Genomic DNA, 26,933 nt, shown 5'->3' with positions numbered 1-26,933 from the left:
CAAGGAAAAGCCACGTGTCCTTTTAAGTAGGCATAGCGGTGAGGGCCAGGGGAGGGTAGTGGCAGGATCTGATTCTTTTATTAAAAATCAGATTTATTAAAGTTTAATTCAGCTTTTAAAAGTTTGCAGTTTGATGAGTTTTGACAAATATTTGCAGCTATGTAGCCATTACTGCAATCAAAATGTACAGTATTTCCAGCTCCCCCCCAGATTTACTCTGCCTTTTCTCAGTCAATCCTCTGTCCACAGCCCCAGTCCCTGACCACCATCGATTCATTTTTTTGTCCCTTGTGTAGAATGCATATGACCATAAATATGTTACTCCATAAGTTACTCCACATGTACTCCACACTCCCTTGGCGTGTGGCTTCTTTCACTTGGCATAATGCTTTTCAGATTAACCCATGTTGGCATATAGCAGTAGTTTGTTCCTTTTTTATTGTTGGTGGTATTCCATTATATGGATATACCACAACTTTTTGTCCTTTTACCAGTTGATTGACATTTGAGTTATTTCCAGTTTGGGGCTATTATGAATAAAGCTTCTGTGAATACTCATGTATATCCTTGTGTGGACATAGGTTTTTGTTTCTCTCAGGTAAATACCTAGGAGTGGAGTTTCTGAGTCATATAGTAAGTGTATATTTCACTGTATAAGAAACACTAAACTGTTTTCCAAAGTGGTTGTACCATCTTGCATACCAACCAGAAATGTATGAGAGTCCTGCTTGCTCTACATCCTCACTGCCACTTGGTATTAGCATTCTTTTTAAATTTTAGCTATTCTAGTGGGTATGTAGTGGTATTTCAATTTGCCTTTCTACAACATCTAATGATGTTGAGCATCTGTTTATGTGCTTATGGGCTATTTTCATATTTTCTTTGGTAAAGTATGTTTAAATCTTTTGCTGCTCTCCTCCCCTTTTTTGGAGTGGTTTGTCTATTATTGAACTGTAAGAGTTCTTTATATATTATGGGTACCTTTTGAACATTCTGGATGTATGTTTTGCAAATATTTTCTCCCAATCTGTGGCTTGTCTTTCATTTTCTTAACAGTGTCTTTTAAAGAATAAAAGTTGGCCGGACGTGGTGGCTCACGCCTGTAATCCTAGCACTCTGGGAGGCCGAGGCCGGTGGATCATTTGAGCTCAGGAGTTCGAGACCAGCCTGAGCAAGAGCGAGACCCTGTCTCTACTAAAAATAGAAAGAAATTATCTAGCCAACTAAAAATATATATAGAAAAAATTAGCTGGGCATGGTGGTGCATGCCTGTAGTCCCAGCTACTTGGGAGGCTGAGGCAGTAGGATCGCTTAAGCCCAGGAGTTTGAGGTTGCTGTGAGCTAGGCTGATGCCATGGCACTCACTCTAGCCCGGGCAACAAAGCGAGACTCTGTCTCAAAAATAAAATAAAGAAATAAAGAAAGAAAGAATAAAAGTTTTTATTCTTGATGAAATTCAATATATCAATTTTTTTCCTTTATGGTTTGTGTTTTTCATGACTTATCTAAAAATATTTGCCTAATTCAAGGTATTTTCCTGCTATTTTCCTCTATAATTTTTATAGTTTCAGCTTTTACATTTAGATCTATGAGCCATTTCAAATTAATGTTTGTATATGGTGTGAGCTAAGGGTCAAGATCTATTTTCATTTCCATTGTGGAGATCCAATTGTTTCAATGCCATTTGTTGAAAAGACTACCTTTTCCCCATTGAATTACCTTAAGATCTTCGTCAAAGTCAATTGGCCATATATATGTGGGTCTATTTCTGCATTCTCTATTCTGTTCCATTGATCTATTTGTGTGCCGTTATTACACTATCTTGATTATTGTGGCTTTATTGTAAGTTTGAAATCAGTTAGTGTGTAAGTCCCTAGGTTTTTTCTTATTTTTCAAAATTGTTTTTACTATACTTGGTCCTTTGCATTTTAACATGAATTTGAGAATCAGGTTGTTAATGTTTACCAAAAAAAGCCAGCTAAGATTTTGATTAGGATTGCAATGAATCTGTAGATCAATTTGTGGAGAAATTGATCTTAACAATATTGAGTCTTTTGATCCATGGACATAGTACATTGCTCCATTTCTTTAAGTAGTCTTTAATTTCTTCCAGCAATGTTTTATAGTTTTCAGTGTAGAGCTCTTGCATATATTTTGTTAAATTTATCCCTAAGAATTTTGTTTGTCAATATGATTGTAAATGATACTTTTTAAAATTTCTATTTCCAATTGTTTATTGCTAGAAATACAATTGATTTTTGCATACTGACTTTTGATACTGTGGCCTTGCTAATATCACTTACTAGATTTTTTTTTTTGTCTATTCCTTAGGGTTTTTTAAAATGTTGATGATCATATTGTTTGTGAGTAAAAACAGTTTTACCATGTCCTTTGCAATTTGTATGCACTTTATTTATTTTTCTTGCTTTATTGTTCCAGTCCAGTGTTGAGTTGAAATGTCCTGGTTTCTTGCTAGGGATTCAAATACAGCGCTGAATAAAAATGGTGAGAACAGACATCTTTGCCTTACTCCTGATCTTTGGGATAAAGCGTTCAGTCTTTCACCATTAAGGAAGGTGTTAGCTGTAGATTATTTATAGATGCCCCTTATCAAGTTGAGGATATTCTTAGTTTTCTAAGGGTTTTTAATTATAAATAGAAGTTAAAATATGTCAAATGCCTTTTCTGCACCTACTGAGATGATCATGTGGTTTTTCTTTTGTAGTATGTTGGTACGGTGAGTTACATTGATGGCACGATCTGATTTATGTTTTTAAAAGATCACTCTTAGGAAAGAATTAGAGAAAGGCAGGGAGACCAGTTCGGAGGTTGTTGTCATTGTGCAGGTGAGGGGCGAAGAGGGCTTGGATCAGGCTGGCAGCCATGGATCTCTCTCAGAAATAGAGCTGACTTGCCGAAAGATCGCAGCGGGGAATGATCACTTCAAAAGGTTTTACCTGGATAACTGAGTGGATGAAAGTGCCATTTCAGCCTCATGTAACAGAGGCTGTCAGCTAGGGCTAGAGCCTCGGTGGAGGGAGCACTGCTGGGCTTGGGACATTCTTCCACATACCGAGCCCCTTCACCATCAGCACTGATTGAGAGGCCGTGTCCCATAATTTTGAGTAGAGTAGGGCCTGACAAGGACAGTGCCAGTCCCCAACAATGGTGTATAAAGCCGGGAGCTGTGCACCAGCCTCTGGCCCCCAATAGGCCCCATCTGGAGGAGGCACACACCTGGAAATGGTCTCCACTGAGAAGAGAGAGAGGAAGGGACTCCTGGGACAGCACCTGGCTCGGTCCACAGAGATCTTTCTGTTCCTCTAGTGAGGGGTCAGAGAGGCTGGGGAAAGGCAAGGCCAGGACAGAGGTGGGGCAGAGGAGGGATATCACCGATTGATCCAGGCCTAGTGAGCACAGCTGGATGGAATCAGCCTTAGGAGCTCAGGCAGTCAGACGGAGAAAGAACAAGGGAGCAGCAAAGGAAAGAAAGAGGGAGAGAGAAAAGTATATTTTATCATCCGTAGGAACAACAATAGCAACTCCGACCAGCCCCGGGAGCTTGGGGGTATGTGAATTAATGGGTCCACATGTAACTAACTCACCCTAGGAGAGAATCAGAGTGCCACAGAGGGCTTTAGATTAACTAGAGCAATGGTTCTCAGTCCTGGCCTCTTAACAAAAGCACCACCTGGGAAGCTTTTAAAACTCACTGATAACTGGGCTTTACCGCCACTAAATATCTGGAGCATCTGAGCATTTCTGTTTTTTAAGAGCCTCCTTGGTAATTCCAATTAGCAGCCAGGCCTGAGAACCCACGTTCTATCTAACTTCTTCATCTTACAGAAGAGGAAGCCGAGAAGCAGTGCTGGGCAGAGACTGGAACTAGGGTAACTGACCGTCCTGGGTTGCCCAGGACTGAGGGGGGTTCCCAGGATGCAGAACTTTCAGGTTTAAAACCAGAAAAAGTCCCAGAACATGGGACTTTAAATCTGGGAAGTCCTAAGAAATCCGGGACAAGTTGGTCATCCTAACTAAAACTCTCATCTCCCAATTTTCAGTGGCTTTTCCACTTGAAATGATAGAAGAGGTGATTAGTGAATCCCAGATTGGGTATCCTGCTATTTGACCAAACCCAGAATGTGGTAGAGCTTGTGTTTCTAGCTGCCTCTCAGGTCACGACATCCCTAAAATCCAAACACAAAGAGGTCAGTCAATGAGTCTCCCAGGGGACAGAATTCAGTGGGGAAGCAGGTAGTCTCAGTGGACAGCACAGCTGGATTTACTCGGACATCTGTTTCCATACTGGTTTCCCGCCTCTGTTGGGTGAAAGAAGGGGCTTCTTTCCTGGCTGAACCGCCTGTGACATGCTTTCATGTCACTATGTACCTCTCCTCTGTAGCACTTAAGACAGCAATAATTTTATATTGATGTGATGATTTGATGTCTGTCAAAATTTTAAACTCAGTGGGGACAGGGGCCATGTCTGTTTCAGTTCATTATTGCATCTCAACACCTAGCACAGTAGGTGACAAGTAGTAGGTGCTCAACAAATGAATGAATAAATGGATGAAAAAATAATGAATATCAGTACCTATTATTGTGCCCAGGAATAACATTGCCTTGTATCCTTCTATCACCGGGAGATTTCAACCAGTGGGAGATGAGTGTTCAATCTGTGTCCAGTGGGGCCCACACTGTTATGACAGATGTGATCCATAGTCATCTGAAATGATAGTGAGGGTGGTGATGACCTGGCTATGAGGCCTCTCGGTGCCACCTGCTGCCTGAGAGCTGCTGACTACCCTCACGATCAGTCCCATGCCCGTCCCTGCCTCAGTGACCTCTGACATCTTGATGAATATCTGTGACTTCAGAGCTTGCCAGGCAGGGCCTGTCTCCCATTCCTGCTACCTCCCTGCTGGTGGCCCACGGATGCATCATCACCACATCTTCCCCAGCATCCCCATGTTCCGGGTCCTGTGCTCGGTGCTTGGGAGGCGGGGGCTGGGTGAAGATGGCAGCGTTGGATGCGATATGACTTGGCATATTTTGTCATTCCACTGGGTGAGGAGACAAGATAAATGCTCAGAAAAAGATTATCAAACTATAGGGCAGTTTGTAATAAATGCCAGAAATGTGGTACACGTGATAAGTGGTGCCCGATTTCAGAGGTCGGAGAGGATGAGATAGAACCGTGGCCTGAGCAGGAGGTGCGTGGGGGAAGGTCCTCCATTGCGTCCTCCATGTCCGCCATTTTCCACACTCAAACACCAGCCTTTGGCCCTCACTCCCATCCTCCCACTACACTGCCCACACTCAGAAGGGACGAGGACACAAGTCTCTTTGAGGACATGCTTGCACTGTCCCTCTGGAACAGGTGCAATGCCTTGCACCTTGCAGTAACTCATTAGAATGTTGATGAATGTAGAATGAATGAATGGAATAAATGAATGAGTCAAGAGACTACCCCCTACTGCACCCATCACCCTGAGAACAGCTCAGCTATAATGAAGTGATACAGTGCTCCTGGGTCTCACTCACCCCATGACTGGAATGAAGAACACCCAACTGATGACGTCATCCCACTGAGTCATTTCCTGGGAAGTGGCTTGGAGAACAGACTCCCTTTCGATCGCTTAGCCTTCCAGTACTTGGCTTAGGGCGCCACCTGCTGACACCCCTGGGAAAGGCTCTCGGGCTCATCTGCTCCTTCCACAGCTGGGCAGCCGCAGACTCCTCCAGGCTGGGAACCTCCAGAAGGCAGGACCCCAAGGTCCCAGCTCCCCAGCACAGCAAAATCAACTCTCTCTCAAATCCCCTTCCCCTACGACTATATTCCCATAGTGCGGTCTTGGCCCTGAGCTTCCTCCTGAGGAAAAATGTCACCTTTGTGTTAGCTTCTTAGATGTCCCTATGGCATCTGGCTGTCCAGGGTTACCCTGTGCTTCCCAGCCCCTGAATGGGGGGAGCCAGGGTCACTGTCCAAACCTCAAGAATTCTGGAGGAGGACTTCTGTGCCCAGTGTTCCCTCCAGATCTGCATCCTATGCTGCTCCTTTTCCGCGGCATGTACCCCACTGGACAACACGCCAGCCTCTTCCCTCTCAGTGCTCCACCAGCCAAAGCCTATGCATGTAGCACAGAGTCTAGAGTCAGAAGGGTGGGCTCAAGTGCCAGGGATCTATGTTGGCAAATAAAGCTGAGTATTTCATCCTGTGCAAGAGATGGGGCTGGGGCTGGGGGCTCAGGTCAACATGATGCCATTTGCAGACCTCACCTTACAGTAGGAAGACTGGCTCCAAGACAGCTGGGGTCAGTTCTGGACACAAGAGCACTGCAGTGTGCAGACAGGCAAGAGCCCTGCTCTCGAGAAGCCTACAGTCTGGTGGGAGTGGGAGATGGGCAACAGACAACTGGACAGTAAATGAGTGGATGATTTCTGTAGTAATAAGTGTTATAAAGAAGGGAAAATGAAATAAAATGATAGGGACTGGCTGGTGGAAAAGAAGGAGGGCATCTCTACAAAATGAGGCCGGATCTAAGAAGGTGACGTGAGCCAGCACCTGAAGGATGACAAGGAGACAGAGAGAGGGAGGAGAATAGTGAACTACGAGGAAGGAAGGGGGAGCCCGGAGCCTGGAAAATGACTCTTCGCCTTTGGGGTGAAGCATCAACCAGAGCCCACGACGGCAAGGTAACCAGTGGGACTTTCAAGACAGGAAGATCGACGTGCAGGTTCGATCACATGTGCAGCTAGCTGGCCAGCATGTTATCTTGATGATTTAACCTCACTCTGGGATCTGTTTCTCAGCTTGTCAAGCCCAGCACCTTGACTTTGTGAATTCTCTGAGATGATAAGCTTCTGAAGAAATGATTCTCATCAACCAAAAAGTGTAAGAAACTGACTTTTAGTTTTTTTAAAAACCAAAACAAGCAAGAACTCTCCCCATTATTTATAGTGCAGTATACCTTAGAAAAACCAAAGGAAGATAGCAAAACAAACAAACAAACAAACAAAAACCACTTGAATCCATTCAAAGCCCTCCTTCCCTGGTGGGTGGGGAAGAGGACACTGGGCAGGGGACCCTGGGCCTGGGCAGTCACCTGCAACTTGCCACCACTTTCGGCACCACCTGTCCGGAGCTGCTGTGGTGGCACCTGGGGAACAGATACAAGAAGCAACCCTTCTAGAAAGATTCAGACCTGGAGATGGTCTGAGATCCACAGGGACAGAGCCTAAGGGAAAGAGCCCAGGAATAAGGCCGGGGAATTCTCCGAAGCTACGCTCATTCATTTGCCACAAGAAACCCCAGGGTCACACAGTCCAGAATTTTCTTGTCAGCAGAGCAATAAATTCTCTCCCCAGAAGCAAACCCTCAGGAAGCCAACTGCTCATCCCATTGGGAGCAAATCCTCCCAGCGAAGCTGAGTGAACTTTATAGGCTCTTCAGCCTTCAAGAATACCTTCCTCATCCCAGAAGTGGCCAAGCTGGACCCTTCTAGAACGATCCTAGGCCTGAATGCACTCAACCCTCGAGCTCTGCCTCTCGGCCCCAGGGAGACCTGCAGTGCGCACCGCCCGACCTCCCTCCTCACTGGCGCTGTCTTCCTCCTGCTGGCATGGAGGCCAGGTTGTGGTTGAATCTGTAGCCTTTAGTCAGCTAGTCTCTTGGTTTGACCTGGGATGTGATTTTCTAGTTTACCTGTCGTTTCTCTTGTTTCTCAGAATCACTAGCTCATGGGGCTCCTGTCCACTTTACGCTGGCCCTGTGCTAGATCACCTGCCGCTTTCTGCACTGTGTGGGAGCGACCTGAGCGTGCATATTGCCCTCCCCACCAAGCCCGGGGCTGGCAAGGCGGACTGAGTCCTGGCTGCACCACACGCTGGCTGTGTAACCCAGGACAACGGATCGAAGCTCTCCAAGTTTCGGCTCCCGCATCTGTGAACCAGGACCACTAACTACAGTCGCACGGGGTGGGTGTGAGATTAAATGAGGTCCTGCGTACAAAGTGCTTCCCACATGGCCGGTGCCCAGCACACGGCTGTGAACCAGGGAAGCGGTGCAAACTCCCTGTCTGCTACTTGTTTCATATGCTTGTCAAACCTGCGCAGATTCGAGACTTTATGAGTACAGGAAGGAAAGCGGCGTGGCGAGACGGAGTCACAGGCCTGATGCCGACCCTGCCTCCACACCTCGCGACAGTCAGACCCGGGCGGTTACTCAACCCCTCCATTTCCTCATCAGAAAGCAGGGTGGGTGGCACCACCTCCCTTCCAGGCCAGCACTGCCCAACTGAAATATCACACGAGCCACACATGCCATCCACACATGTGACTTTAAAAATTTTGATACCCATATTACAAAGCGTAAAAAGGAAAACAAATTCCATTAGTCTTAATAATATCTTTTATTTAACCCCAACTATCCAAAATGTTATCATTTCCTTTTGACCTGTAATCAATTAAAATGAAGGGAATATTTTATATATATTTTAAAAATATGCAAAGTCTTTGAAAGACAGCAGGTATTTTGTACACACCGTGTGTCTCGGTTCAAACTAGGCAGCGTTCAGGTGCTCGGTAGCCACAGGTGGGGGCAGCTGCCACGGTGGGCGGTGCGGCACGAGGACGTTGGGGAAGTTAAAGGAGCTGACGCAGGTCAAGTCCTTCACCACTTGAAACGGACAGAACACAGGTGACACTCAGAATAGTTATGTGAAAAGTGTTTGTTAGTGCTCATGTTTTCATATTACGAACATAACACGTAGCACAGTGTCGAGGCTAAGCACACAGCCTGAAGTCCAACGGCCTCTGATCCAGACTCTCGGGTCCACCCTCTGCCGCTTACCAGCTATGTAACCCAAGCAAATTACTGAACATCTCTGTGCCTCACTGTACTGATCTGCAAAAGGGGTCAAAATAGCACATACATTACAGAGTGGTTGTGAGGATGAAATGAGTTAATCCTGTAAAGTGCTTAGAACAGTGTCCGACACATAGTAAGTGCACAATAAATGTTAGATATTATTGTTCTATGTTTGTTAAAGAAAATCTGAAAATACAGAAAAGTTGGAGGAAACATTCATCGATTAACCCCAAAGTCTTTTCTACTCAGAACAACCACAGATGACATTTTCCTCCAGTGGTTTCTTGATAAAACACAGGTCCCCACCTATTTCCTCTCTTGATAAGCTATAAAGTGTCTCTCCCTCCCTCCTCCACTCCCCACCCCATTTTTTGTTTCCTTGCCATCTCTGGCCCCAGAGCATGACCCAGAAGCCAGGAGAAGTTCAAAGAACATTCCTATGAACTTGAAAAAAAAGCAAACAAATGGACTTGTGCTTCAAACTCATCAACACTCTTCTCATCTGTTTTCTAGTGGCAATGTCACTTGTACGTCATGTGACATCTTGGTTCTGACAAATGTCAACTGAGATGGGACTGTTGATTTGGTCACAGCACAGAGCAGCTCTGTGGGTCAGGATGTGACACCCTCACATGTGATCGGCCCGGGGCCCTATCTCAGTCATGCTGGACAGTCCCAGTATGCCTTGGTGACCCAAATCTGAGCAGGGAATGCCTGTCCCTGACTACAAGCCCTTCTCCTGGGCCTGTGGCTCTGATCACAGGCCCTCCCTGCTAAGGCGGTGGTTCTCAAACTTCAGGGTGTGCTTATGAGAATTAGTGGGTGAAATTGTTAAAATGCAGATTCTGGGTTCAACTCAGAAAATATTATTCAATAGCTTTAGGGACACCCAGGAATGTGCGTTTTTATACATGCTGCAGGGGACTCCGACACAGGTGGTCTCAAGCCCACTCTTTGAGAAACCCGGTATTGTAACGGCTACAATTCTCTTTGTACCTCACTCGCACCTGCAAACACAAAGACCAAGGTGGAGATAGTGACGGCAATAGCACCAGGACAGCAGCGGAGAGAGCTCCATCTCCCCTTCCTGAATGTTTGACCCACAGTCCTGGCCTTTGAAGCTCAGCGTCTGCTTTCAACCCTAGCACAGACGGCACCAATCACCGCTTTTGAAAATGGTGTGACTTCCACGTCACATGACACTATAGTATGGAGCATTCCAATGATAATGGAAAGAAATATTACGTCTGGAGTCAAATCTTGACTTTGCAGCTTATTAGCTGTGTGGCTTCAGGCAAGTTTCCTCTCTCGTTGAGTCTCAGTTTACTCACCTGTAAAAACAGAGATAATGAAGCCAACTTCTTGTGACTGCTATGGCTATTAAATAAGATGGTGCGTGTGACCGAACTGAGAGTAGTGTCTCCTGCAGAGTAGACAGTAGGTACTCATTTATTCAACAATTACCTATTGGGCACCAGCATGTGCCAGGCTCTGTGCTAGTTTTGGGGGTGCAAAGATGAATTGGAGGTGCTGTCTATCTGTAAGGTGTTCTCTGCACGCTGGAGGAGGCAGGCGACGTCTCCACTATGAGACAGAAGGAAATCCAAGGAGGCAGGGCTGGCTTCCCAGGAACACGACTGTCCTTTTCCGCACATGATAAATTGCTACTCACCCAGGAATTGGGGTGTGGCCCAGTGAGACCCAGCTGTCCTCTCACTGTGGTTGGCCATGGAAAGGACACGGTCATATCACTCAGCTAGCTGTCCCAAGTAAAGTTGGTCCTCCCCAAAACTCAAACCCACTAAATAAGCTGTGGGGCGAGGGCCTGGTCAGGGTGTAAAACCCCTGCCTTAATGCATATCGGCGACCTTTAATGTGACCTTTCACATGACCCAATGATTCAGGTTCTTGAAATTTCCTCTAGGAAATGATTTTTTTTTTTTTTTTTTAAGACACAGTCCCACTCTGTTGCCTGGCTAGAATGCAGTGGCCTCATCACAGCTCACTGCAACCTCAAACTCCGGGGCTCAAGCGATCCTCCGACCTCAGCCTTCTGAGTAGCTGGGACTATAGGTACACACTACCACGCCCGGCTAATTTTTTTCTATTTTTAGGAGAGAATGGGGTCTCGAACTCCTGACCTCAAGTTATCTTCCTGCCTTGGCCTTCCAAAATGCTAAGATTATAGGTGTGAGCCACCACACCTGGCCAGGAAATAATTTTAAAAAGAGGAAAACTTCATACACAGAATGATATATTAAAATCTGCTTAAAAATGCATGGTCTTTAACCCAGTAATTCCACTTTTAGGAGTCTATCCTAAGAAAGTAATCATCAAGCCACACAAAAGTTACATTGCACCAGGATGTTCATTACAGTGTTTTAAGAATTTTTAGTCTAAACAAGAGATGAATTGGCTGGCTAGATTATGGTATTTCCAGAAATAATATTCAAAATGTTAAAAAAAAAAAAATACAAATAAGTGTTCTGAAGGTCCCTGCTGTGCCAGGTGTTAACCTTTTAGTTGCCAGATTGTAGACAGGTTGGGGAGGGGTGTTTGGGGCAGCCTCAGTGGAGGACAGGTTGGGTTCTGCACCAATGGTTCTGTTCTTATTTACTCAGCTAAAAACCCAGATAAGACAGTGGAGAATTATGCAGACATTCAAAATTATTGTGGTTTAAATGTATATACATTTGTTGAGACTCACCATATTATACGATTAGGATCTGTGGATTGTATTGTATGTAATTATATCACAATTTTAAAAATCACTATGATATAGAGTAGTGGTTAAAAGCCTATAGTCTGAACTCAAATGGATCTGGGTTGGAAATAGAAGCTCCACTCATTCCCAGAAAAGTTGTTTAATCTTTCTAAGCCTCAACTTCTTGTCTGTTGAGTAAGGATAATGATCTACCTTAAAGTATTAATGTGAGGATTAAATAAAATAATTAATGAAAATATATTAATACAATGCTTAACTCTTAGTTTTCAATAAATATTACCCACCTCTGATAATATAGAAAAATACATATGATATAAATATTTTATAATATAAAAGCCAAATACAAAATTATATCTGTGGTGTGATTAAAGCTATATTTTTTTTTTAAAAAAAACTGTTTCTATGTATAAAACAAAGAAAGAGAGAAAATACATCACTATATTAGCAACTGTCTGTACCTGTAGTCCCAGCTCCCCTGGAGGCTAAGGCAGGAGGATGACTTGAGTCCAGGAGTTCAAGTCTAGCCTAGGCAGCATAGTGAGACCCTGCCTCTAAAAAAATGCTAGCAGCATTTTGGGGGGACTATGGGGAATTTATTATTCCTTCTTTGTAAACCCTCTGTACCACCAAATGCTCTTTGTAATGAAAAAAATTTTATTTTAACTATAAGAAATCATTGCAAAATCCCATTGTGTGAGAGATAGGAGTGTTTCCAAATGCCAGGATTTATTAGTATTACCTGTCTCTAGGGTACTTAGAAGGGGATGAACCTTCAAAATGGGAGCATGAAGGAGCCAGCTGTAGGGAGCCAGAGCATACAAAATCCAGGGAATGGGGAACACAGAAAAATCTGACACTGAACACAAGAAATAATGGTGTGTGATTGAGCAACCAAGCAAAATTCCTAAGAATCTCAACAGACTCCAAGCAGGATAAGTGCAAAGAAAACCATACCCAGGCACACCATAGTAAAACTGCTGCAAAGTTGAGTACAAAATCTTGAAAGAAGCCAGGAAAAAGAGACACCTAATCTTAGAAGGAACAAGAATAAGACTAATGGCTGAATTTTTGTTATGGGCTGAGTTGTGTCCCCACTCCTCGTACCCCCGCCAAACACATATGTTGAAGTCCTAACCCCCAGTACCTCAGAATATCAACTATATTTGGAGATAAAGTCTTTAAAGAGATAATTAAGTTAAAATGAGGTCATCAGAGTGGGCCCTAATCCAGTGTGACTGGGATGCTTATAAGAAGAGGAGATTTGGACATGGACATGTGCAGAGGAAAGACCACGGGAAGACACAGAGAGAAGATAGTCACTTACAAGCCTCAGAAGAAACCAACCCTGCCAACACCTTGACCTTGCACTTCTAGCCCCAAAGACTGTGAGAAAATAAATTCTTGTTAAAGCCACTGAATCTATGGTACTTTGTTATGGCAGCCCTAGAAAATTAATGCACTTTGTAACAGAAATAATAGGATCCAGAAGACAAGGAAATGATATCTGTAAAGTGCTGATAGAAAATAAGTGCCAACTTAGAATTCTATAATCAGCAAAATGTCCTTAAAAAACAAAAGTAAGGACTTCTACTTCTGGCCAAGATGAAGCAACAGGAATTGCATTTACCCTCCCATCTGAAACATCTCCCTCTCAAATGGACAAAATATATGAAATAATGGTTTTCAAGACCTTGAACATCAGGCAAAGAAAGACAGTGATCCTGAGAGACAGAAAACAAGCAAGGTGAGCCGTTTGATTTCCCCGGTGTGTTGCCTTGAGGGAGTCTCTAGATCATGGCACAGGGCAGGGGGGGTTGGGGGGGGAGGCTAGAACTCAGGCAGAGTCTGTGGAGTGGGAGTACATAGGGAAGAAGACCAGAGAGGAGAGAGCCACACAGATAGAGAACTGCGGAGGTCTAAAGAGGGGTCCTTTCAAGTATTCAGCAGACTATTGATTAGTGTATTCATATGAGGAAACTATCTGAGGCAAAGCAAAGAAGCTCTGAAAGAGTTAGAGGGCACAGTACCTGGTGTGCACACAGAACTGGGAAGAGTGCCTGTTCCCACTTTCCAGATTGGAGAAACTCATAATTCACAGGGCATCACGTAGAGTGCTCAGGATGGTCTTGCCTTAGTAGAGGAAAATAATTAGCCCTAGACTAAACACTATTTCAAATTCACCTAACAAATCACAAAACCAAAATGCAAAAGGATCCAATTGTTTTCAAGTAACTTAGCTGCATCCCAGAACATAGCTAAAATATAATTATAGGAATACAAAAATATCCAACAAGGTATCTAGCATATAACCAAAGATTACCAGGCATACAAAGAAAGATGAAAACATGACCCATAATGACAAAATAATCAGTCAATTGAAACCAACCCAGAACTAACACAGATATTAGAATTAGCAGTTATTGTAATTGTATTTCTTATGTTCAAAAAGATAAGTAAAGACATGGAAGGTATATGTTTAAAGATATAATTCTAATTTCTACATGAAAATACACCAAACGGGATTAACAGCAGAGTAGACATTGCAGATGAAAAAATTAGTGAACTTGAAGGCTTAGAAATAGAAATTTCCCAGTAGTAGCTCAGAAAATGAAATACAGAGAAAAAAATAGCAAATAGAAAAACAGAAGAAGGAGGAGGAGGAGGAGGGGACGACAAAGAGGAAGAAGAAGAAGAAGAGGAGGAAGAAGAAGAAGAGGAGGAAGAAGAAGAAGAGGAAGAAAGAAAAGAACATAAGTGAACTGTGGGTTAACTTCAAACAGCCTAACATTAGATTCCCTGAAAGAGTCCCTGGAGTAGATGAGAGGGGGAAACAGAAAAATACTGAAAGAAAAAATAATGGCCCAAAAGTTTCAAGCTTTAATGAAAATAATAAACCCACAGGTCTAAGAAACCAACCAAACAAACAAACAAACAATAAAAGAAAACAAAACAAAAATCCAAGCACAAGAAACATGCAGAAAACTACACTGAGACACATTATGGTCAAATTGCTTGAAACCGTTGTTAAAGAGAAAATCTTAAAAGCAGCCAGAGAAGGACATGTTACGTATAGAAGAAGGATTAAGGTAAGAATTTCTCATCAGAAACAATGGAAGCTAGAAGACTGTGGAGCAATTTTTTTAATATCCCAGCAATTTATTTGATATTTGCTTGAATACAGTTTACTTTGGGTGCCGCTGGTAAATCTCATGAAGTCACTGAACTACAAAGGGGTGTCAATCAGGAGACATTAGAAATGGAAATCGCAAGCCCAGTTTTAGGACTGTTCTTAAAGATTTGTCTCTAGTGAAATTAGGCCACTCTCTTAAAAATTGCTCAATGTGTTGGGGCTACCGTGTGAAAACAGCTGACATTTAGGAGGGCATTTCATGTTCTGGTCTCTTAGAACATTTAAAAACTTGGAAATAAAAAATAGTTAGCTTTGAAGTTTTCAATACTGGAAAACTTTCAAGTCCAGGGTTTACAGCCAGGAAGGGCTGCTCTGTGTCCCTTAAATTGGACTCTGTTTCCCACAAGGCTAAGCTTCAGCTTTGGCTTCCATTTCTTCTGCATCATCATCTCCACCCACTTCTGCATTTTCTCTTCCCAGCCTCTCCACCTGCCTCCCAAGTGCAGTCTTATCTATATCTGTGACCTCTTTGGCCTCACTGGAACATTGCACACGCCCCTCTGTTCCTCAGTCTTTTCTTTGATAACAGCCATAGCTTGGTTGAGGATGGAAAGGCCTCCTGTTCTCTCCAGGGTTGTCGTCATCACATACCAAGGAGGAGCTATTAGATTAACCATGATGGACATGGTTTCCATAGAACAATTCAAACCTGCTCTCAGGGCCTCTTTTACAGCACCAATGCCTTCGTAACCATAACGAGCCACTTCAATATCTGCTCAGATTTTGACAGCTTATGGGGTCAAATCCCTATTAATATTGTTAATGAGTATGCCTCTTTCATCGTCATTCAAATCTAAACTATCCAAGATAGATGGGTCTGAAACTGCATGCTTCAATGCGCCGTAGGCACCATATCCCAGTCTCTTGTCCTTGTCATCAAAGACCCAGGCAGCCCTCTGGAACAGGCTTTCCAGTTGCTCGTCTCTGGTGTAGTCTAACACCTCAGCAACATGACGAAGAATGCTATAAACAGTTTTGGATTTTGTGAATTTGTCTTCACATTGGATGGCTTCCTCTGGACAAACTCTTCTTTTTGACCAATCAATATACCCTTTTTCCTTGTCCACCCTAATGACAACCACACAGCCATTCCTGCCAATTCGGACGAGTTTGTTTATGGAACGGATACGCCTTCTGGACAATTCACTAAGAAGAATCATGCCTTCATTGCTGTCGTATTCCAGCAAGCTGACATAGCCTCCACTTTAGCAATGGATCTTACACTCCCCACCACTGCATCTTCCAGCTCAGGAAATCTGTGTTGATAAAATCCACAACCGAGACCCGGCATTCTGAGGTTTGCGTGTGAAACACACGCTGGGGGCCCGCACTGCGCTCTCAACCTCTGAGATCAGCTTTGATGCACCCGAAGCAGCCGCAGTCCTCGGCGTGGCCTCACTCAACCCCACCGCATGTGCAGAACCCGCAGAGCAATCTGGAAAGTACTGAAAGGAAAAAACAGTTGATCTAGGATTCTGTGCTCATCAAAAATATCTCTCAAAAATAAAGGAGAAATAAAGACATTTTTAGGCACGCAAAAGCTGAGAGAATTTTTTACCAGCAGAACCGCGATGCTGTAAGAAATGTTAAGGGAAATCCTTCGAGCAGAAGGAAAGGATGCCAGATGGAAATCTGGATTGGCACAAAGAAATAAAGCATGCTGGAAATGGTAGTCATTATGTGGATGCTTAAAAGTCATTTATGTCTCTTCAAAAGGTAATGGGCTATTAAATAAAAAACAATTACAATGTGTTGGGGACGTAGAATATAAGTAAAAGTAACATGTAACATGCATGACAAAAAACAGCACAAAAGCTAGGAGAGAAATGGAAGTGTGTTATTATAAAGTTCTTGTACTATGAGTAAAGTGGTATAATATCACTTGAAATAGGCCTTGATAAGTTAAAAATGTATACCACAAACCCAAAATCAACCCCTAAAAATCCCCAACAGCAAAGGACGTTTTAAAATATTCAATTAATCCAAAGAAGGCAGAAAAAAAGGAAAAGGGTATCACAGAACAGATAAGACAAACAGAAAATACATAGGCAGATGATACAGTCAAACCTAAGCACATCAATAATCATTTTATTTTTTTATTTTTTATTCTTATTTCAGCATATTGTGGGGGTACAAAAGTTTAGGTTACGTATATTGCCCTTACCCCCCCTACCCCGAGTCAGAGCTTCAAACATGTCCAGCCCTGAGATAGTGCGCATCACAGTCATTATGTATGTATACACCCATCCCCTCCCCCCTCAACATCTGCCCGACACCCGATCAATGTTATTCCTAAATATGCTCTTAGGTGATGATCAGTGAAACCAATTTGATAGTGAGTACATGTGGTGCTTATTTTTCCATTCTTGGGATACTTCACTTATAGAATGGGTTCCAACTCTTTCCAGGAAAATACAAGAGGTGCTATATCACCATTGTTTCTTATAGCTGAGTAGTACCCCATGGTATACATACACCACATTTTATTAATCCACTCATGTAATCAATAATCATTTTAAATGTAAATGGTCTAAATGCCCAAACTAAATGGCAGAGATTATAGAATTGTAAAAAAATTATAAGATTGTATAAAAACAAGATCCAGCTATATGCTGACAACAAGAAATGTATTTTAAATATAAAGATATATATACATTAGAAGTAAAGGGATGGTAAAAGATAGACCACGCTAACACCAGGCAAGAGAGAACTTGAGTAGTTACATTGATATCAGACAAGGTAGATTTCAGAGCAAAGAATATCATCAGAGATAGGGAAGGTCATCTCGTAATGATAAAGGGATCAATTAATCAAGAGGACATATCAATTCTAAATGTTTATGCATCTTCAAAATACAAAAAGTAAAAACTGATAAAAATGCAAGGAGAAACAGACAAATTGACAACTATGGTCAGAGATTTCAACACCTTTCTCTCAATGAGTGGTAGAAAAAGTAGGTAGAAAATCAGTTAAGAATATAATACATTTGAACAGTACTATCCACCAATTTGACCTAATTAACATTTATAGAACATTCTACCTAACAACAGAAGAATACACCTTCTTTTCAAGTGTACACCATCAAGAGTATTTATCAAGATAGACCATAATCTGGGCCCTAAAATAAGTCTAAATAAATACCAAAGGATTCAAGTCATACACAGTATGTTCTCTAACCATAACAGAATTAAATTAGAAATCAATATCATAGAGATATCTGGAAAATACCCAAATATCTGGAAACTGAATCTCGAACTTCCAAATAACCCATGATTAAAGATGAAATTGAAAAATAAATTACAAAGTATTTTGAACTGAATTAAAACGAAAACACAACGTATCAGAATTTGTGAGATGCTGCTAAGCTGTACTTAAGGAAAAATTCGTAGTACTAAATGCCTATATTAGAAAAGAGATATCAAGTAAATAAGTGCATATTCCACCTTAAGAAACTAAAATAAAAAGAGAAAAACCCCAAAGAACCAGAAAAAGAAAATAATAAAGGTCAAAGTGGAAATTAATGAAACAGAAAACAAAACCAAAAAAAGTCAATGACAGCAAAAGCTGGTTCTGTGAGAAAATCAATAAAATTGACAAACCTCAAGCTAGAATGATTAGGATAAAAAGAGAGATGACCCAAATTACCAGTATCAGGAATGAGTGAGGTGACATCGCTCAACAGGTTCTACAGTTATTAAAACAATACAAAAGCAATATTACAAACAACTTTACATCAAAAATTTGAAAACTTGGATAAAATGGACTAATTCTCCTTGAAAAACACAAATTACCACGGCTCACTCACAAAGAAATAGAAAACTTGAACAGCCTTATATTTATTCAATAATTTGAAATTATAGTTGAAAAACTTCCCACAAAGAAATCTCCAGGCCCAAATGGCTTCACTGGTGAATTTTACTAAATATTTAAAGAAGAAATAAGGTGAATTCTATATAAATTCTTCCAAAAAATTGAAGAGAAGGAAACACTTCCTAACTCATATTATGAGTCCAACATTACCGTGATACGAAAACCAAAGACATTCACAGGAGGAGAACTAAAGTCCCAAATCTCTTATGAACATAATGCACAAATTTTAACAACGTTGAATCCAGCAATAAATATATTAAAAGGATATGACATCATGATCAAGTGAAGTTTGTCCCAGGGCTTCAGGGCTGAATTAACATGTGAAAATCCCTCAGTGTAATTCACCCACATGAGCAAACTGAAAAAGGAAAACCACATAATCATCTCAATAGATATAGAAAAAGCACTCAACAAAATTTGACATCCATTCCTTACAAAAACTCTCAGCAAATCAGGAATACAAGGGAACTTCTTCAATCTGATAAAAAAAAAAAAAAATCGGCTGGGTGCGGTGGCTCACGCCTGTAATCCTAGCACTCTGGGAGGCCGAGGCAGGAGGATCACTCGAGGTCAGGAGTCCGAGACCAGCCTGAGCAAGAGTGAGATCCTGTCTCTACTAAAAAAAAAATAAAAAAAAATAGAAATAAATTTGCTGGACAACTAAAATATATATAGAAAAAATTAGCCGGGCATGGTGGCACATGCCTGTAGTCCCAGCTACTCGGGAGGCTGAGGCAGTAGGATCGCTTGAGCCCAGGAGTTTGAGGTTGCTGTGAGCTAGGCTGATGCCACAGCACTCTAGCCCGGGCAACAGAGTGAGACTTTGTTTCCAAAGGAAAAAAAAAAAATCACAGAAACCCTATAGTTATCATTCTTAATGGCAAGAGACTAAAAATTTTCTCCTAAGAGCAGAAATAGGACAGGAGGTTCCCTCTCACCACTTGTATTCCCCATTTTACTGGAGGTTCCTAGCTGGAACAATCAGGCCAGAAGAAGCAATAAAAAGTATCTAGGTTGGATAGGAAGAAGTAAAAGTGACTTTATTTTTAGGTCATGTGATCATCTATGTAGAATACCTGATGCACTCTACAAAGAAAAGCTACTATAACATGTAACTGGTAACAGGCCGCAAGATCCAGATACAAAAATCAATCTTATTTTTCTATACTAGCAATAAATTATCAGAAATTGAAATTTATAAAACAATACCATTTATAATAGCATCAAAAAATAACAAACACCAAAATTAACCATAGGCTGGGCTGTAAATCAAGTCTCAATGACTTCCAAAAATTTAAATCATTCATAGAATGTTCTACAGATCAATAAAAAAGAGATCATTGGAAAATCCTCAACTGCCTAGGAAGCAAATAATGTACTTATAAATAACCCAAGGCACAGGAAATCAGAATGAAAATGTAAAATATTTTTAACCAAGTTATAGACATAACTAAACTTGTGGGATGTGACAAAAACAGTGACCAAAGGGAGACTTATAACCTTCAATACAGAGAGATGAAGAAAAGCTGAAAATCAATGATCTAAGTTGCTATGTCAAGGTGATTTTGAAAAAAGCAAATCAAACCTAAGGAAAGTAGAAGGAAGGATATGATAAACAGCAAAAGTTTATTAACAGAAAATATAAAATTTAAAAATAAAAAAGCTAAACATTGGCTTTTTAAAAAAGATTAATAAATTTGATAAAAATCTAGCAAGACTGATTAATAAAAAGAAAATATGAATTACTAATCCCAGGAATGAATGAAAAAAGCAACATTACTACAGACTCTGCAGATAATATAAAAAATGAAGTTGTGTTTTGAACAACTTCATAAAAATAAGGAAGCTATATTTTGAACAAAATTTAACAAAAATAAGAGAAGAAATAGAAAATTGGAACATTCTGACATCCATTAAAGAAATGGAATCTCTGCCTCCCAGATCTCTGCCAGGTTCCTTAGAGTCTCATCCTGTGTGTATGCACAATATCGAAGTCAGTTAAAGATTTAAGAGGAATGTACATGCAGATTTGGAGCTCCCTAGTCTGTAGCTTTCTTCCTCCTGAGATCTTTCCTTCTCAATTTCCAGCTGCTCTGGAAGCTCCAGACCCTGACCTCTGTCTGACTCAGTCCTTAGCCCAGTAAGACTCACCCTTGCGTGGAACTCTGGTTCCCCAAGTTCCCCATCCCCTTGAACTGGGATGAGCTCTTGGGGACCCAAGTTTGTTCTCTTCCTTTCAGGTAACATAACATGACCCTCCGGATGCTGTCTGCTTTTGCCTGTTCTCCATTGCCCTCAAAATAGTTGGATTTGTTTGCTTGTTTTTGCAGATTACATATATTTTTTTGGAAATGGTTTCAAACTTCCGGAAGGGTTGCAAGAATAATACAAAGAACTCCTGTATGTACTTTACATAGATTTATCAATTGCTAACACATTTCCACAATTACTTTCCCTTGCTGATAGATGATAGACGGATGATGTAGATGTGCGTGTATATATTTATATTTCAAATATTTATCTTTTAGAACAGTTTTAGATTTACAAAAAAATTGAGAGCATAGTGCAGAGAGTTCTCATACACCCTACATCCAGTTTCTCCTACCATTAACATCTTACATTAGTGTGGTGCATCTGTTACAGTTAATGAACTAATGTTGATACACTATCATTAACTAAAGTCCATACTTTATGAACATTTCCTTAGTTTTTACCTGATGTCCTTTTTCTGTTCCAGGATCCCATCCAGGGTATCATATTATAATTAGTTGCCATATCTCCTTAGGTTCTTCTTGGCTGTGACAGTTTCTCAGACTTTCCTTGTTTTTGATGACCTTGACAGTTTTAGGAGGTCTGGTCAGGTATTGTGTAGAATGACCCTCTACTGGAATTTGTTGGATGTTTTCCTCCTGGTGAGACTGGGGCTGTGTGTTCTGGAAGGACGGTTGCAGAGGTAAAGGGTCATTCTCGTTACATCATGTGAAGGGTACATGCTATCACCATGACTTGTCATTGTTTTGATCCTGATCACCTGGCTGAGGTAGTGTTCGTCAGGCTTCTCCACTATAGAGTTACTCTTCCCCCGACCCCTGCCACACTGTGTGCTCTTTGGAAGGACGCCACTCTGTACAGCCGCACTTAAGGAGTCGGGGACTTTGGCTCCCCCGACACCGCCACCCCAGCTTTGATGGCAGATTATCTATATAAGTTATTTAGAACTCTCGTACATGAGAGATTTGTCTCTTCTCCTAGTTGAGGTTTTTAATATTTTATTCAGAGTTTGTAACTGTTTTCAGCCAAAGGGTTATTCAGAAATAGCATGTATTAGAATAACCTTGGGCTGATAAACAGGTATAAACTCTAAACGCTTCTTGGACACTTAACTTGGTACCATACACTACTTTATGTAGTGTGTACTATTCTGCCCATTTCATGCATAAAGAAACTGGGACCCAGAGAGTCTCTCTACCTGTGAACTTCATTGTATTAATAATATTCCTGTGTGTGCCTTGCATGCCACACTTTAAACACTGCAGTGAATTTCCTTACCTTGTTTGTCTATGCAGGTTTTGTGTTGCGTGGGTGAGCCCAGCTCAGACTCCTTTTCTTCACACATTTCTCAATCTATCTCTGAGGTTGCCCCTCGTCCCTTCCCTGCTGGCCTTGGTCATGTAGCAACTGGGCACTCACTTGAGCTCGCTCCAGAGCCTACCCCAGAACTCAGCTCTGTGACTTCCCATGGGTGCCTGCACTCTGAGACACAGACTGCAAGACCCTGGCCACCATAGCTGTCCTGCACCTCCACTCACACATGAAGTGCTCGGCCACCCAAGGGCAAAACAACACCTCACACCCATGAGGACCTGACAGATCTAGAAGCCTGTTTCACACTCTGAGCAAAATCCCCCACCCAGATGTTAAAAGGTGAGAGGGCAGGGAGGAGGTTGAAGGCTCAAAAGCCACTAGGGTTGGAAAAGAAACCAAACAAGACAACGTCTGGACGTTTACACACCAGCCCCCGTAACGGCCCCTAGAGGAGGAACCGTGGGTATGGTGAGGCTGGGCCGGGTTCAGAGAGTGCAACCACTCAGCGCTCCAGGCTTTACCTCCTCACCACCCCGCTGGGCCTCGTGCTGGGCACCACAATGTGGTGAAAACAGGGCTTGGGTGCAGACTGTCATTTGATTTCTACAGAAGTCCTTGGAGGATACAGGCAGGCAATTACAGAAATTGAGGCATAGGGAGGTAAAGTGATTTGCCAGACATGAACTAGTAAGTTGGCGTGTTGTCTGACTCCACCTTGGGCTTTTACATGGAGAAGGATTTTTTTTTTTTTTTTTTTTTGATAGAAAAGACTGGAGCCACTCCCATTTTAAAAAATCAAGTAGAAGTACCTGATGATAGTGGCTGACAAAGAAAGATGTAGGTGAAAATTGTTGGTCAAAATCGTACGTACTTCCCAAAGTTGGAGCATTCAGGAAGATGAGAATGTCCAGTGTTAATCAAGCAGGGTTCTCTGTAAACAGGGTCGAATATTCTGCAGAAGGGAGAGGGAAGGAGGAAAGAAGCCCGGATGGCTCCACACTCCCAGGCCGTGTCCCCTGTCTCCAACTGTCATCTCCTGGAGAGCTGTGCCTGGCGTGGGGTCCACCAGGAACCACCTGGTGGCATGTGTTTGGGAACCCTTCCAGATCAAGCCCTGCAGGCCACAGAGCTGGGGTGGAGGAGAGGAAACCAGCAGCCCCAGGGTTCTGCTCCCACTCAGACATGTCTCTGAGCGCTGCCAGCACCTGACCGACCACCCAGCACACAGTGGGTCCACATTAACTGTTTGTTGACTGGAGCTAGATGTTAAATGTTTGTTGACTGAGGCACAGAGAGGTGAAGTCATTCTCCCAAGATCACACAGCCAGTAGCCAAAGTGAGATTCAACCCAGGTCAACAGACTATTCAACACTTAAGCCTTTGTGTTTTCCCCTCCACATACAGCCTCTTGACTCAAGGACCAGAGCAACATCCTTTTCTCATCCTAGCCCGCGTAACTGCCACCACAATGTGTGCCACACAGTAGGCTCTTAAGAACTTTGTGTTGACCAGAGCTTAGTGGCCTGCTCCCAACGCTGGGCTAGGGGAGTTTCCTTACTGGGCCACATGCCACTGTGGGTGGGAGGTTGAGGGATGGGCCTGAGTCGGGAGCAGGGAGGAAGGGGTCCTGGGCCACCCCGAGCCCTGCACAACTTGCCAGAGCCACTCATGCCCGGTTCTGCTGTCTGTCCCCTCTCCCTGGAACTCTCTCTTCCCTCTCTCTTCACCTGGTTGCCCCAACTCATCCCTCAGATTCCAACCCAGATGCTCCTCCTTGTGGAAGCTTTCTTGGGCCTTTGTCACGAGGTAATGCCCCAGTCACAGGCTCTCATGGCACTTACCGCAGGGGCAACTTTGCATTTTATCTGGGGGACTATTTGATTCCCATGATCTCCCCTTCTAAACTGCAAGCCCACGAGGGCTGTGCCTTGCTCACAGCGTGCTCCCAGCACCCGGCACACCGTCTGGTGCTGAGGAAATGCTCAATGTCGGATAGATGAACGATTGGATGAACATAGGGGTGAATGATGAAACTCAAGCACCCTCTGTGGTAGGATGGAAGTGGCTCCAGAAAAGATATTCACATCCTCATCCCTTGAACCTGTGAATGTTACCTTAGTTGGAAACAGTCTTTGCAGATGTGATTGAATTAAGGATCTTGAGGTGGTGCGATTACCCTGGATTATCAGGAGGAGCCCTAAATGCAATCACATGTAGGCTGTTAAGACATTTTTATCATAAGAGGGAGGCAGAGGGAAATTTCGCATATGCACACACATGCGCGAGCGCACACACACACACACACACACACACACACACACGAAGGCAAGCAAAGGAATCTGGCAGCTGCCTGGAACTGGAACAGGCAAGGAACGGACTCTCCCCTGGAGCGTCCAGAGGGAATGTGCTTCTGCCAGTACCTTGATTTCAGTCTAGTAAAACTGATTTCAGACCCTCCAGAGCCGGGGAGAATACCTTTCAGTTGTCTTAAGCCGCACAGTTTGTGATAATTTGTTACAGCAGCCACAGGAAACTAATATGCCTTGACCTTCCTCCGCAACCCGATCCCCAGACCTCCTGCCATCAACCTTCTCCATGTTCAGGTGCTTCGGATTTGGGGGACAGGGAAGAATCTAAAAAGAAAAGGAGGGGAGCAAGAAGGAGGAGAGGGTAAGAAGGGCTGGAGTACAGGTGCTTAGGAGGGTCATTTTCTCAGAAGCGGCAGGAAGAAGAGCCCCATGTCCATGCTTCCCCTCCTCACCCCATGAATATTCTTGAGGGGACCTGTCTCTCTTGAGGAGATACTGAGAGTTCTCAAGTTCCCTGTCTGCCTGTCTGTCTGCCAGCCACTAGCCATGGCCAAGTGAGCCCCCCTCGCTGGACCCCAGCCCCACACGGCCTTGCAGTTCCCACCATGCTCCCACTTGGGGCCTTGCACCTGCTGTTCCCGCTCCCTGGAATGCTCAGGATCCAGATGCCCACACTGCTCGTCCCGCGCTTCCTTCATGTCCTCGTTCAGATGTCACCTGCTGGGGGAGGCCTTCCCTGCTGCCCCTCCTATTTAAAATGGCAACGCCCCTCATTCTCTAGACCCCTTCCTTACTTTATCTTCTGTGGCACTTATCACTGCCTACATATTTATTGCATTTACTGATGACTGACGTCTGTCCCCTCCTACTTGAGTGGACATTCCATTCGGCAGGAGTTGTGTCTGCTTTGTCTAGAATGAAGCCTGGTATGTGGTAGGCAGTCAACAGCTATTGAACAACAAACATTCTCCGAGGGCCTTTCTTTGGGGAAATGGAGGTGCTGGGGTGAGAGCTCTCAGGTGGAAATGATGAGAGAGGATGATAAAGTCTTTGCTTCAGAAGTCGTTGGCCCAGTCACATCATCTGCAGGTCCTCAGTGCCAGAGACAAACCCTGGCAGGGAATTTCTTACGGTTTCTAGTCATTTTCATACCCACAGACCCCACCCCTGGCTGCCTGGGGCTCTGGGCCTCTCTCTGGAGGAAGCAGCAGCTCCCAAAGACCTGCCAGCAAGCCCCGTAGCTGGCTCTTCACCTGTAGCCTCCCAACCGGCCCACAGCTGCAACGGTCCCATCTGCATCTCGCCTGTGGCTGGTGCAGGTAAGAGCTGAGAGCAGGGGCAACATGGGGTAGTTAGAGTCAGACAGACCTGGGCTTAAAAAGCTGCACCACTCACTGACTAACCTTGGGAAAACCATGTAACTTCTCTGAGACTCAGTTTCCTTCTCCATAAAATAAGAAGAAAAGACCTATTTCATATAAGATCAGATGACATAATAGCAGCAAATTAACTCAGCACAATAATAAATGTTAGATTTCCTTCCCCTCCACAACCCTGCCCTTTCTAACTCAACACCCTTTAAAGCAAACTTAGTATCTTTTCTATTTTTGTACCCAGGTACTTAGCACAGTGCCTGACACCTAAGCGACTCCTCAAGGAATTATTTGCAGATTCGAGTTGTGGACCCAACATGGAGAAGGAGCAAAATGAGGAAGGGGTGGCAATTGTGGACTTTGTCATAAATTGGGACCGCAGAAGAGCTGTGTAACTGACTTATGCTTTAGTATGTGGTGACCAGAATCAGCCTAGGGAAAAAAATCAAGTGGAGTGGGGAAGGAATAGAGTCCACAGCTCAAGAATGTGGTGGAATAGGAACAGACTGAGCCCAGGAGCTGGAAGAAGAATCTCACTTTGTGGGGGGACAGGCGGTGTCTCCTGGGACCAGTGGATGGGCAAGCACCCAGCAGTCACACGGAAACTCTTGGTTAATTTCTAAATGTGGATACAAGTGGTGACCACGTATAAGAGTTTCATGAGTCTCAGAACATTTATTTACCTCAGCTTTCCATAATTAGGCTTAGAATTTCTACAATTTGTAACACTGAACATGAGTCACCTATTTGATACTTCATACTGTGCATCAAAGTGTTGATAAAAATTGTGTATATTTCTGAACATTTATTTGCTTAAAGAATTCGTGTGGGTTTTGAACACTTATTTACCAATAAAAGTTTTAAAAAATTTAAAAAGTAGAAAAATGACCTCACCCGCCATATCCAAGAACTCTAAAAATGTGCAGAAGAAATACTGATTTCTTTTCATGGGTCCTGGCAATTTTCCACTGGAGTTCCTTTGCTGTCCTGAGAAGAGGGGCTGGGGTAGGAC

General features: G+C 43.1%; 1 pseudogene; it reads right to left on the bottom strand.

Moving 5' to 3' along the window:
* Window positions 1–15,132: 15,132 nt before the first annotated feature.
* Window positions 15,133–16,075, bottom strand: LOC138384782 (eukaryotic translation initiation factor 2 subunit 1-like; annotated as a pseudogene).
* Between the last annotated feature and the right edge of the window lie 10,858 nt (window positions 16,076–26,933).

The sequence above is a fragment of the Eulemur rufifrons genome, chromosome 6 (assembly GCF_041146395.1).
Source record: "Eulemur rufifrons isolate Redbay chromosome 6, OSU_ERuf_1, whole genome shotgun sequence".
In the NCBI taxonomy this organism is placed as follows: Eukaryota; Metazoa; Chordata; class Mammalia; order Primates; family Lemuridae; genus Eulemur; species Eulemur rufifrons.
Note: the sequence above shows the minus strand (reverse complement) of the source record. Positions and strands in the feature narration are given on the sequence as shown.